Source organism: Scophthalmus maximus, chromosome 21 (assembly GCF_022379125.1).
Source record: "Scophthalmus maximus strain ysfricsl-2021 chromosome 21, ASM2237912v1, whole genome shotgun sequence".
In the NCBI taxonomy this organism is placed as follows: Eukaryota; Metazoa; Chordata; class Actinopteri; order Pleuronectiformes; family Scophthalmidae; genus Scophthalmus; species Scophthalmus maximus.
The window spans coordinates 16904-31088 of record NC_061535.1 but is presented as its reverse complement, the minus strand read 5'-3'; positions in this window follow the sequence as shown (position 1 = coordinate 31088).

The window sequence follows — 14185 nt, the reverse complement described above, 5'->3', positions numbered from 1 at the left end:
GTGAGTGAGTTACCAGTCACTAAAAGTAGCACCAACTGCCACCAACGCCAATGACTTTAAATTACTCTACACAACTGTTTGTTGAGATTTTTTAAAAAGAAAAGCTGTAGAGAGAAATCCTCTCTGGAAGAACTGAATCTTTGCTGAGTGCCTCTTCAAGTTATTATCCAATTACTTCAAACAATGAGATGTGTTCAAAAAACACTTTATAGTCAAACTACTGCTTTTCTCCTACAGCTTCAGCAATATGTGCCATTAAACTCAGGCCTTTCAACAGTAGCATTTTACATCTTTATAAAATATGCTCCTGAAAAAAACAGATTACAGATTAATTGTAAACTGTATGTTTGTGAAGATTGTCCCTTTGCTCTGTCTGTGATGTTATTCCTAACATGATGTTAGGAATTGTCACAAACAGAAATGCACAATAGCTTATTCTTTCATTGTTATAAATTACCATGATTTCCTTTTTTTTCAAGGTGCCAGAAAATGAATTCAGTGAATTCTATCTGCAGTATAAGCCACAAATGGAAAATGTGATAGTCATTATTTATCTGACAGGGTTTTGGAACCATACATCATTCCTCCACACTCCAACTTCCTTTTGCAAACCAGGAAGCTGTAGGTTGATCTTGGCAACCCTCAAAGTCCTTTTTCCTCTCTCTCATTAACATTTTGGACTGTGAAGAACAGATTTACTGGGTTTTATAACTTAAGAGGAGGAATTAGTATCCCCTCTTATGTTAGAGTGTGCCTGTGTGTTCTGCTGCTGGATGGTGTTGGATAAATTTTGTGTTTGTGGACACAGGAGACACATCTATGAAAGTATTAATTTGAATTGCATACAAGTCAGATGAGTGTTATTCTAAGGCTGAACACACATGAACAGACACACACGCCAAAAATCAAACATGCCTTTTCACAGGAGATGTTAAAAGAACGCCGGTGTCTTGGAGCACTGTCTGTCCGATCTTATCTAATTACTAAATCGATGATTCAGACCCCCTGCTTGAAAAACACCTACACGGCACTTAAATAGCAGTGATGCTGAACTCCAGAAACCCTCTCCTGACATCTTCATGTGGGTCATGTCAAGGACACTGAAGTTATTACAGTGTGTAAGAACGGGAAAGGGGGGTGGCAGATGTGGTTTGCTGCTTTTCCTCACTCTTTTGAAGGTAAGTCAGAAAAATCACTGACACTCGGATGATCACAGGCCAGATTGAAAATAGCAGCTAACTACCAGCACATGTGCTCTGGCAAAAACATCACTTATGGACCCCTGCTCTCCACGTTCAGAGCCTGGAGTTATGTTACTGCTGTTCATTCAGCCTAATGAAGGCATAATAGAGAGTGAAAGAAAGGAAAGAGGTGGAAAGTTTGAACCTCAGTTTACTGGATTTTTCAGAACTGACTGATGTTAAATCCATTTATTGTTCTTCTATCTGCTGTCCACTACTGAAAGATGTATTCAGATTATTTTTAGTCTTACACGTCAATGTTTATTACTTTGCCTTGAGTACGACTTAGCCTGTTAGAGGTGTTGTGTAATATCTTCTGTTGAGTTGTTTTGTAAAGTCTAAGAAAAATCGCTCAACTGACAAAATGTTGGTATCGCATGAAAATCTGCTCCACAGGGGGCGCGCTTGAGCATGAGTAGTGAGTAGACGTGTCTTCGACAGCTCCGGCAGAAATCTATCAAATTTATACATTCTGGACCTCGTAACCGTTCAAATTCCGTTGAAAACACACACTGAGTGACTTTACTACCTCACGAGTGGATGAATGCCTCCCAAAACGACCAAACAACAAAGTGGGAAAACCACAACACGGGGCGATTCAAACTCCTCGGCTAGCGTTGGCGCAGAAACAGGCGCTAATGCTAACAGCATGGACGCATTGGCAAATGCGGTTACTGCTGTGCATGCCTCTATCAACTCGTTTCGGGAGGAGAACCGGGCGTCTATTGCCTCTCTACATTCGATCCTGAGTGTGTATGGCCAACGAATTACTAATATTGAGGACGGGCTAAATGAGTTCGACAAGAGACTGAGCAGCGTGGGAGCAGCGAAGGAAACTTCGCTGGCTAAAGAGAACGATACTTTGAGGGAGAAGGTGGCGTACTTGGAAAACTAAACTAGACGGCAGAATATACGCATTGTGGGGATATCAGAAAATATGGAGGGCCCACGACCAACAGAATTCATCACCAAACTGCTCATCCATGTGCTTGGGGAAGACAGTTTTGACACAGTATCACCTATTGTGTCAAAACTAGCGTTTTCTCGTTGAGTTACGCTAGTTTTGACACAGTATCACAGTTTTGAACCTATTGTGTCAAAACCAGCGTTTTCTCATTGAGTTAGGTTTGTTTTGACACAGTATCACCTGTTGTGTCAAAACTAGCGTTTTCTCGTTGCGTTACGCTCGTTATTACACAGTATCACCTTTTGTGTCAAAACTAGCTTTTTCTTATTGAGTTATGCTCGTTTTGACACAGTATCACAGGTTTGAACCTATTGTGTCAAAACCAGCGTTTTCTCATTGAGTTACGTTGGTTTTGACACAGTATCGCCTCTTGTGTCAAAACTAGCGTTTTTTCATTGAGTTATGCTCGTTTTGACACAGTATCACAGTTTTGAACCTATTGTGTCAAAACCAGCGTCTTCTCATTGAGTTACGTCGGTTTTGACACAGTATCACCTATTGTGTCAAAACTAGCGTTTTCTCATTGAGTTACGCTAGTTTTGACACAGTATCACAGGTTTGAACCTATTGTGTCAAAACTAGCGTTTTCTCATTGAGTTAGGTTGGTTTTGACACAGTATCACCTATTGTGTAAAAACAGGCGTTTTCTCATTGAGTTACGTCCGTTTTGACACAGTATCACCTATTGTGTCAAAACTAGCGTTTTCTCGTTGCGTTACGCTCGTTTTTACACAGTATCACCTATTGTGTCAAAACTAGCGTTTTTTTTCATTGAGTTACGCTAGTTTTGACAGTATCACAGTTTTGAACCTATTGTGTCAAAACCAGCGTTTTCTCATTGAGTTACGTTGGTTTTGACACAGTATCGCCTATTGTGTCAAAACTAGCGTTTTCTCGTTGCGTTACGCTCGTTTTTACACAGTATCACCTATTGTGTCAAAACTAGCGTTTTTTTTCATTGAGTTACGGTAGTTTTGACAGTATCACAGTTTTGAACCTATTGTGTCAAAACCAGCATTTTTTCATTGAGTTATACTCATTTTTACACAGTATCACCTATTTTGTCAAAACTAGTGTTTTCTCATTGAAATACGACAGTTTTGTCACAGTATCACAGGTTTGAACCTATTGTGTCAAAAGTAGCGTTTTCTCATTGAGTTACGTTGGTTTTGACACAGTATCACCTAATGTGTAAAAACTAGCGTTTTCTCATTGAGTTATGCTCGTTTTGACACAGTATCACCTATTGTGTCAAAACTAGCGTTTTCTCATTGAGTTACGTCCGTTTTGACACAGTATCACATATTGTGTCAAAACTAGCGTTTTCTCATTGAGTTACGCTCGATTTTACACAGTATCACCTATTGTGTCAAAACCAGCGTTTTCTCATTGAGTTACGTTGTTTTTGACACAGTATCACAGGTTTGAACCTTTTGTGTCAAAACCAGCGTTTTATCATTGAGTTACTCTCGTTTTTACACAGTATCACCTATTGTGTCAAAACTAGCGTTTTCTCATTGAGTTACGCTAGTTTGGACACAGTATCACAGTTTTGAACCTATTGTGTCGAAACCAGCGTTTTCTCATTGAGTTACGTTGGTTTTGACACAGTATCACCTATTGTGTCAAAACTAGCGTTTTCTCGTTGAGTTACGCTAGTTTTGACAGAGTATCACAGTTTTGAACCTATTGTGTCAAAACTAGCGTTTTCTCATTGAGTTAGGTTGGTTTTGACACAGTATCACCTATTGTGTAAAAACAGGCGTTTTCTCATTGAGTTACGTCCGTTTTGAGACAGTATCACCTATTGTGTCAAAACTAGCGTTTTCTCATTGAGTTACGCTCATTTTTACACAGTATCACCTATTGTGTCAAAACTAGCGTTTTCTCATTGAGTTATGCTCGTTTTGACACAGTATCACAATTTTGAACCTATTGTGACAAAACCAGCATTTTCTCATTGAGTTACGTTGGTTTTGACACAGTATCACCTATTGTGTCAAAACCAGCGTTTTCTCATTGAGTTACGTTGTTTTGACACAGTATCACAGGTTTGAACCTTTTGTGTCAAAACCAGCGTTTTCTCATTGAGTTACGTTGGTTTTGACACAGTATCACATATTGTGTCAAAAGTAGCGTTTTCTCATTGAGTTACGTTGGTTTTGACACAGTATCGCCTATTGTTTCAAAACTAGCGTTTTCTCGTTGCGTTACGCTCGTTTTTACACAGTATCACCTATTGTGTCAAAACTAGCGTTTTTTTTCATTGAGTTACGGTAGTTTTGACAGTATCACAGTTTTGAACCTATTGTGTCAAAACCAGCATTTTTTCATTGAGTTATACTCATTTTTACACAGTATCACCTATTTTGTCAAAACTAGTGTTTTCTCATTGAAATACGACAGTTTTGTCACAGTATCACAGGTTTGAACCTATTGTGTCAAAAGTAGCGTTTTCTCATTGAGTTACGTTGGTTTTGACACAGTATCACCTAATGTGTAAAAACTAGCGTTTTCTCATTGAGTTATGCTCGTTTTGACACAGTATCACCTATTGTGTCAAAACTAGCGTTTTCTCATTGAGTTACGTCCGTTTTGACACAGTATCACATATTGTGTCAAAACTAGCGTTTTCTCATTGAGTTACGCTCGATTTTACACAGTATCACCTATTGTGTCAAAACCAGCGTTTTCTCATTGAGTTACGTTGTTTTTGACACAGTATCACAGGTTTGAACCTTTTGTGTCAAAACCAGCGTTTTATCATTGAGTTACTCTCGTTTTTACACAGTATCACCTATTGTGTCAAAACTAGCGTTTTCTCATTGAGTTACGCTAGTTTGGACACAGTATCACAGTTTTGAACCTATTGTGTCGAAACCAGCGTTTTCTCATTGAGTTACGTTGGTTTTGACACAGTATCACCTCTTGTGTCAAAACTAGCGTTTTTCATTGAGTTATGCTCGTTTTGACACAGTATCACAGTTTTGAACCTATTGTGTCAAAACCAGCGTCTTCTCATTGAGTTACGTCGGTTTTGACACAGTATCACCTATTGTGTCAAAACTAGCGTTTTCTCATTGAGTTACGCTAGTTTTGACACAGTATCACAGGTTTGAACCTATTGTGTCAAAACTAGCGTTTTCTCATTGAGTTAGGTTGGTTTTGACACAGTATCACCTATTGTGTAAAAACAGGCGTTTTCTCATTGAGTTACGTCCGTTTTGAGACAGTATCACCTATTGTGTCAAAACTAGCGTTTTCTCATTGAGTTACGCTCATTTTTACACAGTATCACCTATTGTGTCAAAACTAGCGTTTTCTCATTGAGTTACGCTAGTTTTGACACAGTATCACAGTTTTGAACCTATTGTGTCAAAACCAGCGTTTTCTCATTGAGTTACGTTGGTTTTGACACAGTATCACCTATTGTGTCAAAACTAGCGTTTTCTCATTGAGTTACGTTGCTTTTGACACAGTATCACAGGTTTGAACCTTTTGTGTCAAAACCAGCGTTTTCTCATTGAGTTACGTTGGTTTTGACACAGTATCACCTATTGTGTCAAAACTAGCGTTTTCTCGTTGAGTTACGCTAGTTTTGACACAGTATCACAGTTTTGAACCTATTGTGTCAAAACCAGCGTTTTCTCATTGAGTTACGTCGGTTTTGACACAGTATCACCTATTGTGTCAAAACTAGCGTTTTCTCATTGAGTTACGCTAGTTTTGACACAGTATCACAGTTTTGAACCTATTGTGTCAAAACAGCGTTTTCTCATTGAGTTACGTCGGTTTTGACACAGTATCACCTATTGTGTCAAAACTAGCGTTTCTCATTGAGTTACGCTAGTTTTGACACAGTATCACAGGTTTGAACCTATTGTGTCAAAACTAGCGTTTTCTCATTGAGTTACGTTGGTTTTGACACAGTATCACCTATTGTGTCAAAACTAGCGTTTTCTCATTGAGTTACGCTAGTTTTGACACAGTATCACAGTTTTGAACCTATTGTGTCAAAACCAGCAGTTTTCTCATTGAGTTACGTTGGTTTTGACACAGTATCACCTATTGTGTCAAAACTAGCGTTTTCTCATTGAGTTACGCTAGTTTTGACACAGTATCACAGTTTTGAACCTATTGTTTCAAAACCAGCGTTTTCTCATTGAGTTAGGCTCGTTTTGACACAGTATCACCTATTGTGTCAAAACTAGCGTTTTCTCATTGAGTTACGACAGTTTTGTCACAGTATCACAGGTTTGAACCTATTGTGTCAAAACCAGCGTTTTCTCATTGAGTTACGCTCGTTTTTACACAGTATCACCTATTGTGTCAAAACTAGCGTTTTCTCATTGAGTTACGCTAGTTTTGACACAGTATCACAGTTTTGAACCTATTGTGTCAAAACCAGCGTTTTCTCATTGAGTTACGTTGGTTTTGACACAGTATCACCTATTGTGTAAAAACTAGCGTTTTCTCATTGAGTTACGTCGTTTTGACACAGTATCACCTATTGTGTCAAAACTAGCGTTTTCTCATTGAGTTACGCTAGTTTTGACACAGTATCACAGTTTTGAACCTATTGTGTCAAAACCAGCGTTTTCTCATTGAGTTACGTTGGTTTTGACACAGTATCACCTATTGTGTCAAAACTAGCGTTTTTTCATTGAGTTATGCTCGTTTTGACACAGTATCACAATTTTGAACCTATTGTGACAAAACCAGCGTTTTCTCATTGAGTTACGTTGGTTTTGACACAGTATCACCTATTGTGTCAAAACTAGCGTTTTCTCATTGAAATACGACAGTTTTGTCACAGTATCACAGGTTTGAACCTATTGTGTCAAAACCAGCGTTTTCTCATTGAGTTACGCTCGTTTTCAGACAGTATCACCAATTGTGTCAAAAGTAACGTTTTCTCATTGAGTTACGCTAGTTTTGACGCGGTATCACAGTTTTGAACCTATTGTGTCAAAACCAGCGTTTTCTCATTGAGTTACGTTGGTTTTGACACAGTATCACCTATTGTGTCAAAACTAGCGTTTTCTCATTGAGTTACGTTCGTTTTGACACAGTATCACCTATTGTGTCAAAACTAGCGTTTTCTCATTGAGTTAGGTTGGTTTTTACACAGTATCACAGGTTTGAGCCTATTGTGTCAAAACCAAGGTTTTCTCATTGAGTTACGCTCGTTTTTACACAGTATCACCTATTGTGTCAAAACTAGCGTTTTCTCATTGAGTTAGGTTGGTTTTGACACAGTATCACCTATTGTGTCAAAACTAGCGTTTTTTCATTGAGTTACGCTAGTTTTGACACAGTATCACAGTTTTGAACCTATTGTGTCAAAACCAGCGTTTTCTCATTGAGTTACGCTCGTTTTTACACAGTATCACCTATTGTGTCAAAACTAGCGTTTTCTCATTGAGTTACGCTAGTTTTGACACAGTATCACAGTTTTGAACCTATTGTGTCAAAACCAGCGTTTTCTCATTGAGTTACGCTCGTTTTGACACAGTATCACCTATTGTGTCAAAACTAGCGTTTTCTCATTGAGTTACGCTAGTTTTGACACAGTATCACAGTTTTGAACCTATTGTGTCAAAACCAGCGTTTTCTCATTGAGTTACGTCGTTTTGACACAGTATCACCTATTGTGTCAAAACTAGCGTTTTCTCATTGAGTTACGCTAGTTTTGACACAGTATCACCTATTGTGTCAAAACCAGCGTTTTCTCATTGAGTTACGCTAGTTTTGACACAGTATCACCTATTGTGTCAAAACCAGCGTTTTCTCATTGAGTTACGTTGGTTTTGACACAGTATCACAGGTTTGAACCTATTGTGTCAAAACCAGCGTTTTCTCATTGAGTTACACTTGTTTTGAGACAGTATCACCTATTGTGTAAAAACTAGCGTTTTCTCATTGAAATACAACAATTTTGACAAAGTATCACCTATTGTGTCAAAACTAGCGTTTTCTCATTGAAATACGACAGTTTTGTCACAGTATCACAGGTTTGAACCTATTGTGTCAAAACCAGCGTTTTCTCATTGAGTTACGCTCGTTTTGAGACAGTATCACCTATTGTGTCAAAACTAGCGTTTTCTCATTGAGTTTCGCTAGTTTTGACACAGTATCACAGTGTTTAACCTATTGTGTCAAAACCAGCGTTTTCTCATTGAGTTACGTTGGTTTTGACAAAGTATCACCTATTGTGTCAAAACTAGCGTTTTCTCATTGAAATACGACATTTTTTTCACAGTATCACAGGTTTGAATGTATTGTGTCAAAACCAGCGTTTTCTCATTGAGTTACGCTCGTTTTGACACAGTATCACCTATTGTGTCAAAACTAGCGTTTTCTCATTGAGTTACGCTAGTTTTGACACAGTATCACAGTTTTGAACCTATTGTGTCAAAACCAGCGTTTTCTCATTGAGTTACGCTCGTTTTTACACAGTATCACCTATTGTGTCAAAAGTAGCGTTTTCTCATTGAGTTACGCTAGTTTTGACACAGTATCACAGTTTTGAACCTATTGTGTCAAAACCAGCGTTTTCTCATTGAGTTACGTTGGTTTTGACACAGTATCACCTATTGTGTCAAAACTAGCGTTTTCTCATTGAGTTACGCTAGTTTTGACACAGTATCACAGTTTGAACCTATTGTGTCAAAACCAGCGTTTTCTCATTGAGTTACGTTGGTTTTGACACAGTATCACCTATTGTGTCAAAACTAGCGTTTTCTCATTGAGTTACGCTAGTTTTGACACAGTATCACAGGTTTGAACCTATTGTGTCAAAACCAGCGTTTTCTCATTGAGTTACGTTGGTTTTGACACAGTATCACCTATTGTGTCAAAACTAGCGTTTTCTCATTGAGTTACGTTGGTTTTGACACAGTATCACCTATTGTGTCAAAACTAGCGTTTCTCATTGAGTTACGCTAGTTTTGACACAGTATCACAGTTTTGAACCTATTGTGTCAAAACCAGCGTTTTCTCATTGAGTTACGTTGGTTTTGACAGTATCACCTATTGTGTCAAAACTAGCGTTTTCTCATTGAGTTACGCTAGTTTTGACACAGTATCACAGTTTTGAACCTATTGTGTCAAAACCAGCGTTTTCTCATTGAGTTACGCTTGGTTTTGACACAGTATCACCTATTGTGTCAAAACTAGCGTTTTCTCATTGAGTTACGCTAGTTTTGACACAGTATCACAGTTTTGAACCTATTGTGTCAAAACCAGCGTTTTCTCATTGAGTTACGTCGGTTTGACACAGTATCACCTATTGTGTCAAAACTAGCGTTTTCTCATTGAGTTACGCTAGTTTTGACACAGTATCACAGTTTTGAACCTATTGTGTCAAAACCAGCGTTTTCTCATTGAGTTACGTTGGTTTTGACACAGTATCACCTATTGTGTCAAAACTAGCGTTTTCTCATTGAGTTACGCTAGTTTTGACACAGTATCACAGTTTTGAACCTATTGTGTCAAAACCAGCGTTTTCTCATTGAGTTACGTTGGTTTTGACACAGTATCACCTATTGTGTCAAAACTAGCGTTTTCTCATTGAGTTACGCTAGTTTTGACACAGTATCACCTATTGTGTCAAAACTAGCGTTTTTTCATTGAGTTATGCTCGTTTTGACACAGTATCACAGTTTTGAACCTATTGTGTCAAAACCAGCGTTTTCTCATTGAGTTACGTTGGTTTTGACACAGTATCACCTATTGTGTCAAAACTAGCGTTTTCTCATTGAGTTACGCTAGTTTTGACACAGTATCACCTATTGTGTCAAAACCAGCGTTTTCTCATTGAGTTACGTTGGTTTTGACACAGTATCACCTATTGTGTCAAAACTAGCGTTTTCTCATTGAGTTACGTCAGTTTTGACACAGTATCACCTATTGTGTCAAAACTAGCGTTTTCTCATTGAGTTAGGTTGGTTTTGACACAGTATCACCTATTGTGTCAAAACTAGCGTTTTCTCGTTGAGTTACGCTCGTTTTGACACAGTATCACAGGTTTGAACCTATTGTGTCAAAACCAAGGTTTTCTCATTGAGTTACGCTCGTTTTGACACAGTATCACCTATTGTGTCAAAACTAGCGTTTTCTCATTGAGTTACGTTGGTTTTGACACAGTATCACCTATTGTGTCAAAACTAGCGTTTTTCATTGAGTTACGCTCGTTTTGACACAGTATCACAGCTTTGAACCTATTGTGTCAAAACCAGCAGTTTTCTCATTGAGTTACGTTGTTTTGACAAAGTATCACCTATTGTGTCAAAACTAGCGTTTTCTCATTGAGTTACGCTAGTTTTGACACAGTATCACAGTTTTGAACCTATTGTGTCAAAACCAGCGTTTTCTCATTGAGTTACGCTCGTTTTGACACAGTATCACCTATTGTGTCAAAACTAGCGTTTTCTCATTGAGTTACGCTAGTTTTGACACAGTATCACAGTTTTGAACCTATTGTGTCAAAACCAGCGTTTTCTCATTGAGTTACGTCGTTTTGACACAGTATCACCTATTGTGTCAAAACTAGCGTTTTCTCATTGAGTTACGCTAGTTTTGACACAGTATCACAGTTTTGAACCTATTGTGTCAAAACCAGCGTTTTCTCATTGAGTTACGCTGTTTTGACACAGTATCACCTATTGTGTCAAAACTAGCGTTTTCTCATTGAGTTACGCTAGTTTTGACACAGTATCACAGTTTTGAACCTATTGTGTCAAAACCAGCGTTTTCTCATTGAGTTACGCTCGGTTTTGACACAGTATCACCTATTGTGTCAAAACTAGCGTTTTCTCATTGAGTTAGGTTGTTTTGACACAGTATCACCTATTGTGTCAAAACTAGCGTTTTTTCATTGAGTTATGCTCGTTTTGACACAGTATAACAATTTTGAACCTATTGTGACAAAACCAGCATTTTCTCATTGAGTTACGATGTTTTCGACAAAGTATCACCTATTGTGTCAAAACTAGCGTTTTCTCATTGAGTTACACTCTTTTTGACACAGTATCACAGTTTTGAACCTAATGTGTCAAAACCAGCATTTTTTCATTGAGTTACGTTCGTTTTTACACAGTATCACCTATTGTGTCAAAAGTAGCGTTTTCTCATTGAGTTACGCTAGTTTTGACACAGTATCACAGTTTTGAACCTATTGTGTCAAAACCAGCGTTTTCTCATTGAGTTACGTCGGTTTTGACACAGTATCACCTATTGTGTAAAAACTAGCGTTTTCTCATTGAGTTACGTCCGTTTTGACACAGTATCACCTATTGTGTCAAAACTAGCGTTTTCTCATTGAGTTACGCTGGTTTTGACACAGTATCACCTATTGTGTCAAAACTAGCGTTTTCTCATTGAGTTACGCTAGTTTTGACACAGTATCACAGTTTTGAACCTATTGTGTCAAAACCAGCGTTTTCTCATTGAGTTACGTTCGTTTTTGACACAGTATCACCTATTGTGTCAAAACCAGCGTTTTCTCATTGAGTTACGCTGGTTTTGACACAGTATCACCTATTGTGTCAAAACTAGCGTTTTCTCATTGAGTTACGCTAGTTTTGACACAGTATCACAGTTTTGAACCTATTGTGTCAAAACCAGCGTTTTCTCATTGAGTTACGTTGTTTTGACACAGTATCACCTATTGTGTCAAAACTAGCGTTTTCTCATTGAGTTACGCTAGTTTTGACACAGTATCACAGTTTTGAACCTATTGTGTCAAAACCAGCGTTTTCTCATTGAGTTACGTTGGTTTTGACACAGTATCACCTATTGTGTCAAAACTAGCGTTTTCTCATTGAGTTACGCTAGTTTTGACGCGGTATCACAGTTTTGAACCTATTGTGTCAAAACCAGCGTTTTCTCATTGAGTTACGTCGGTTTTGACACAGTATCACCTATTGTGTAAAAACTAGCGTTTTCTCATTGAGTTACGTCCGTTTTGACACAGTATCACCTATTGTGTCAAAACTAGCGTTTTCTCATTGAGTTAGGTTGGTTTTGACACAGTATCACCTATTGTGTCAAAACTAGCGTTTTCTCGTTGAGTTACGCTCGTTTTTACACAGTATCACAGGTTTGAACCTATTGTGTCAAAACCAAGGTTTTCTCATTGAGTTACGCTCGTTTTTACACAGTATCACCTATTGTGTCAAAACTAGCGTTTTCTCATTGAGTTAGGTTGGTTTTGACACAGTATCACCTATTGTGTCAAAACTAGCGTTTTTTCATTGAGTTATGCTCGTTTTGACACAGTATAACAATTTTGAACCTATTGTGACAAAACCAGCATTTTCTCATTGAGTTACGTTGTTTTCGACACAGTATCACCTATTGTGTCAAAACTAGCGTTTTCTCATTGAGTTACGCTCGTTTTGACACAGTATCACCTATTGTGTCAAAACCAGCGTTTTCTCATTGAGTTACGTCGTTTTGACACAGTATCACCTATTGTGTCAAAACTAGCGTTTTCTCATTGAGTTACGCTCGTTTTGACACAGTATCACCTATTGTGTCAAAACTAGCGTTTTCTCATTGAGTTACGTTGGTTTTGACACAGTATCACCTATTGTGTCAAAACTAGCGTTTTCTCGTTGAGTTACGCTAGTTTTGACACAGTATCACAGTTTTGAACCTATTGTGTCAAAACCAGAGTTTTCTCATTGAGTTACGCTCGTTTTTACACAGTATCACCTATTGTGTCAAAACTAGCGTTTTCTCATTGAGTTACGCTGTTTTGACACAGTATCACCTATTGTGTCAAAACTAGCGTTTTTCATTGAGTTACGCTAGTTTTGACACAGTATCACAGTTTTGAACCTATTGTGTCAAAACCAGCGTTTTCTCATTGAGTTACGTTGTTTTGACACAGTATCACCTATTGTGTCAAAACTAGCGTTTTCTCATTGAGTTACGCTAGTTTTGACACAGTATCACAGTTTTGAACCTATTGTGTCAAAACCAGCGTTTTCTCATTGAGTTACGCTCGTTTTACACAGTATCACCTATTGTGTCAAAACTAGCGTTTTCTCATTGAGTTACGCTAGTTTTGACACAGTATCACAGTTTTGAACCTATTGTGTCAAAACCAGCGTTTTCTCATTGAGTTACGCTGGTTTTGACACAGTATCACCTATTGTGTAAAAACTAGCGTTTTCTCATTGAGTTACGCTCGTTTTGACACAGTATCACCTATTGTGTCAAAACTAGCGTTTTCTCATTGAGTTACGTTGGTTTTGACACAGTATCACCTATTGTGTCAAAACTAGCGTTTTCTCATTGAGTTACGCTCGTTTTGACACAGTATCACAGGTTTGAACCTATTGTGTCAAAACCAGCGTTTTCTCATTGAGTTACGCTCGTTTTGACACAGTATCACCTATTGTGTCAAAACTAGCGTTTTCTCATTGAAATACGACAGTTTTGACACAGTATCACCTATTGTGTCAAAACTAGCGTTTTTTCATTGAGTTACGCTAGTTTTGACACAGTATCACAGTTTTGAACCTATTGTGTCAAAACCAGCGTTTTCTCATTGAGTTACGTTGGTTTTGACACAGTATCACCTATTGTGTCAAAACTAGCGTTTTCTCATTGAGTTACGTCGTTTTGACACAGTATCACAGTTTTGAACCTATTGTGTCAAAACCAGCGTTTTCTCATTGAGTTACGTTGGTTTTGACACAGTATCACCTATTGTGTCAAAACTAGCGTTTTCTCATTGAGTTACGTTGGTTTTGACACAGTATCACAGGTTTGAACCTATTGTGTCAAAACCAGCGTTTTCTCATTGAGTTACGCTCGTTTTGAGACAGTATCACCTATTGTGTCAAAACTAGCGTTTTCTCATTGAGTTACGCTAGTTTTGACACAGTATCACAGGTTTGAACCTATTGTGTCAAAACCAGCGTTTTCTCATTGAGTTACGTTGGTTTTGACACAGTATCACCTA